This window comes from Coenobita brevimanus, chromosome 70 (assembly GCF_032717465.1).
Source record: "Coenobita brevimanus isolate Jiangsu-jjx chromosome 70, ASM3271746v2, whole genome shotgun sequence".
Lineage (NCBI taxonomy): Eukaryota > Metazoa > Arthropoda > Malacostraca > Decapoda > Coenobitidae > Coenobita > Coenobita brevimanus.
Genome location: NC_137023.1, coordinates 34,101,072 through 34,105,904, shown reverse-complemented (window position 1 = coordinate 34,105,904; position 4,833 = coordinate 34,101,072). Strand labels below are relative to the sequence as shown.

Genomic DNA, 4,833 nt, shown 5'->3' with positions numbered 1-4,833 from the left:
AAGAGGCGGGAGCAGGCAGGAAATTGCCGAATTAAACTAAAAATTGCCTAAACTGCAGCATCGTGTCTTTCTGAACACATGCATTTTTATTACAGCTCTGCTCTCACGTATTTTAGGGACCAAATATACCTTGAGGTCCTAAAATCCACTAAGGTATGCAGCTCGTGCCATGTCTATCTATGCTCTGTCACATGCCTGATCCTAGAGTTCATCCAGTGCCATGGCAGCAAACATAACTCTTTCATCACCGTACTGTACATCCTCTCACCAATAAAAGCTGCTGTCGTTCATGTACTCCTCGAGTTCGTTACACCCACACGTAGCAGTGCCGGGGCATATTATTCTGGCTTGTGCGAGTGTCCGAGTTCTACTTAGTGGTATTTTCCTAGCTGTAGTAGTATGTGAGATCTGAGCTGGGCTCGTTTCATCCTCTCACTTATATACATATAATATAGCCTGACCAACGAGGCGATAATGTAATTTCCTGCGTTTGTGTGTGTGTCTGGCTGTTCCCCAAATATCTCAAAATCAATTGGGCAAATTGTATCCAAACTTTGTGGGCAGTAACCAACGAGACATAGCTTGTTCGTTGATAATTTTGGCGAAACCGCGATTATATTCCTCTCACTACCACAGGATTTTGCAAGAAATGATACCATCTAGCTCTTTCTTTTAGCTTGCCATTATTCATCTTTTTCTATCGTACCCTCAACGAAAGAAACAGCTATTTAGAGGGTAACTATTAGAAATTCTTCCAAAGGTCTGTTATACTCAATAACCTTCACCAACATAATACAAGTGACGTCAGGCTTCTGATTGCTAGCGTGATATTTAACTTGGTAGAAGCAGTAGAGGTAAACAACGAAATCCAAAGACTTTTTTCGATTTTGACAAAGCTGTGATGATATGCCTCCTATTGCCAGAGGATTACCGATCTAGATTATTATTTATCTATCTATATATATATATATCTATGTATGTAGATAGATAGATAAATAGATAGATAGATAAATATATAAATATATATATATATATAGATAGATAGATAGATAGTTATATATATATATATATATATATATATATATATATATATATATATATATATATATGTTGATAGATATAGATATAGATATAGATATCTATCTATATCTATATCTATATCTATCTATCTATCTATCTATATATATCTATCTATATATATATATATATATATATATATATATATTCGTCCCTCAATTCTAAACTCCTTTTTTAACGGCCATACCACGTTGAGTACACCGCTTCCCGTCCGATCAGCGAAGTTAAGCAACTTTGGGTCTGGTAAGTACTTGGATGGGTGACCGCCTGGGAATACCAGATGCTGTTGGCATCCCTACGTGTTAAGTGGGGTTGGTGGAGGATTAGTGCCCCTCCCTGTAAAACAATTAACTATAAGCCATTGGCCACCCCGTCTGGGATACATGGCGTCTGGCAATGAATGAATGATTTATTTTTTGATGGTGAGCAATATGCATTCGTGGGCGAATGCTTTTAATTTTATTTATTTTTTTTTATTTTTTTTTAAATATCCAGTCTGTCCTTGTGTGTGTATGTATGGGTATGAGTATGTGCATATATGTATGTGTGTGTGTGTGTGTGTGTGTGTGTGTGTGTGTGTGTGTGTGTGTGTGTGTGTGTGTGTTTTATCTGTTTGGTTGCGTAAGCTTTTGTCTGTCTGTGTATCCGAGTGTGAACAGCTTCATTTAAAAAGTTGTTATCTGATTTGGACAAACTTGGAAGGATTGAGGGTCATGCAGGTAAACGTGAAGTGATTCTGTTTTGAGAACAATCAGCCAAGGGTCAAGATCACTGAGCAAGGTCAAAAATTCCTCCCTTTGACTGATCGTAAGGTGAGGATGTTGTGCTAAGTGCTTCTACTTTGCGTTCTTTTTGGTCTTCGTCACTTCAGTCTTCCATCATGTTCGTTTCTGCATACTGCTGTTTGCTAACCTATCATTCTCTATTCGTTCCATAATTACATCCAAACCAACTCAGTATATTCCTCCTAACATTTGTTCTATTTTAGTCTTACTACTAACTCTCTCATTTGAACACTTGTCTCTCGAAGTAACGCCACATGCACTCCTTGGATAATTTTACCAGTCATTTGTGCCTCAGCCATCAACACACTGTCATGCAGAAATCCCTTTTCGTCCATATTCATATTCACACCTTTACTGTTTTCACTGATTGTCAGTTGGACAGAAATGTCTGTTGTCTGAGGGGATGCGCGTTTGATCTTCCACTAGACCCACCGGCCTGTCATAAAATCACCCCAGCTATTATTATACCAGTCCTGAGTGAGACAGCCAGACCATGTATGCAATATGGACAATAAGTATTATTATCGAAGTTGTGTCATCTGAAGGTGTTTGGTAAGTAGGAGGGCTGCTCTGCCTTAAAAAATGGCTTATTTAAGTCTATCTCCATATTCGAGCACAGCAAGAACTAGAAAGCACACAGAGGGTGTACACCTCCACCAATGCCATTTCCATTTAAATGAGTCTGGATCCGGATCAGTGGAGATATTGTGTGGAGTACATTGGATCTGGATCCGCCCCAAATATATACTCATCAATTGTTCCTTGACCCATGGCCCACTCTTCCACAAAATTTTATTGAAATTCATCGAGATCTCGTGGAGATATGGTGCGAGATACAAAGGATCCGGATCCGGATCCGCAGCCGTCCCCAAATTTAATCAATACTTTCTTGGTCCATGGCCAACCCATTCACAAACTTTCATTGAAATTCATTGAGACTTTTGGAGATACTGTGCAGGATACTTCGGATCCGGATCAGGATCCTTCCCCAAATTTAATCAATTCTTTCTTGGTCCATGGCCCACCATTCCACAAAATTTCATGGAAAATCATTGAGACTTTTGGAGATACCGTGTGGGCAAACAAGCAAACAAACAAACAAACAAAGGTGAACACATAATCTCCTCCAACTTTATTGGCGGGGGTAAAAGAAACTTTCTTCCTCTGCTGGATCATCTCCCCTACTTCCTCATCCATCCCAGCATCTTTTTTCAATACATTTCCCATGTATCTAACGTCCTTCATATACCTCATTACAAAACCACTCTGCATCCCAGAACGTCTAGAATCAGTTCTTGTCTCACATAAACTGACTGTATTCTGCTCCAGATTAGCTAAAATTTTTCGTCCCTTGCGTGCCCTTCAAATTCATGCAGTTTCTTTCGCAACCTTTTCATTTCTGTTCTAAAGAAGAGAGTCGTCCGCAGTCTAGTAGTTTAACTTCCCTGCAGTTTCATGCTAGCCATCCTACTTGCTGTCCCCTCCTTGATCTCCCTAATTTCTCTAGACGTACACACACAGAGTACGCAAGGAGGCTGCACCCTCCCTTGTTTCAAGTCCATCCTCAGACCGAATTCTTTACCAAACTCTCCATATGCTCATGCTGCTGCCTGTGTTGCCTCACGTGTACTGTGCGTCGTTCTGAGCAGCTTGATTCTACTGTTACTCTGAATTTATAAATACCTTCCACAACGAATGTCTGTTTTTGCTGTCATGAGCCTTTCCAAATCCATGAATGCTGTATAGAACTGGCAGTCCTTCCCTAAACATCATTGATCAGCTCTCCCAACCCCTGCCCCATCGTACCCCCTCCCCCCCAAAAAAAAAATAATAATAATAAAATAAATAAAGATGACGCACACTTCCTCCCTTGCCTAAGCATACACTGCTCTTCGCTAACTAATCTCTGTGTGACTCTCCCAATCGACCTCATTTCTATCACACACTTTCTGTACCACAGTGTACAAACGTAGTTCGTAGTTTACATAATTAACCGCCTGATAGCGCTTCATTGCTGGTGCTATAATTATGTTCCCCTCCTTGTACCTTTTTTTTTTTTTTTTTTTTTTTTTTTTTTTTATGTGTCCGACTCTGGGCAAAGGCTTCAGGGCCTATATCTCGGGGGCAGTAGCCTATCCCAAGGCCCAGTAGTCCTCCTACACCTCCACATGTCACCACTTCGGCACTAACACCCACCGTCCATATTGAATACATGCTAGGGCTGTCTCATACAGGACTGGTGTAATGGTATTAGCGGGGGTATTTTTACGACATGTCGGCGGGTCATCTGGTAGATCAGGAAAGTCTGCTTAAACTATAAGATCTCTGCCTAAATTTTTTCACAGACCCGTCCCATGTCTTTCTGCAGGCCTCTTCCAGGTCTCTCTACAGCCCCCCACCCCGAGATTCTCCTCGGGGACCTTCCCTAGTCTCTCCCCGTTCACTTCTGGGTCTCATACAGGTCCTTCCCAAGTCTCTCTATAGGCTCTTTCGAGGTCTGTTACAGGCCCCTCTCAGGTCTTTACAGATCCCTCCCAGGTCCCTTACAAGCCCCTCCCAGGTCTCTCTACAGGCTCCTCCCAAGTCTCTCTACAGGCCTCTCCCAGGTCTTTCCGTAGACCTGATCAGGTCTCTCTACAGGCCCCTCCAAAGTCTCTTTATAGACCTCTCACAGGTCTCTGTTCAAGCCCCACCCAGGTCTCTCTACTGGCACCACCCAGGTCTCTCTACAGACCCCTCCCGGGTCTTTCTAGAAGCCTCTCCCAGGTCTCTCAACAGGTTCCACCCAGGTCTCTCTAGAGGCCCTCTGTACAGGCTACACCCAGGTCTTTCTACATCCCCCCCCCCCCCAAGGTCTCCACAAACTTTCCCAGTGTCGGTGTAAGTCTCTCAGATTTTTTGCGTGTATTTTCCAGGTTCCTCGTCGACTCTGACTCGCACCTCAAAGCGGCTGAGAGATTCTTCAAAGGTC

General features: G+C 42.3%; 1 non-coding gene across 1 annotated transcript; it reads left to right on the top strand.

Annotated features, from left to right (window-relative positions):
• The first annotated feature begins 1,250 nt into the window (after positions 1-1,250).
• LOC145406553 (5S ribosomal RNA) lies at positions 1,251-1,369 on the top strand. The gene has a single exon (XR_013898574.1). It is a non-coding gene; the product is annotated as a 5S ribosomal RNA (ribosomal RNA).
• The last annotated feature ends 3,464 nt before the right edge of the window (positions 1,370-4,833 follow it).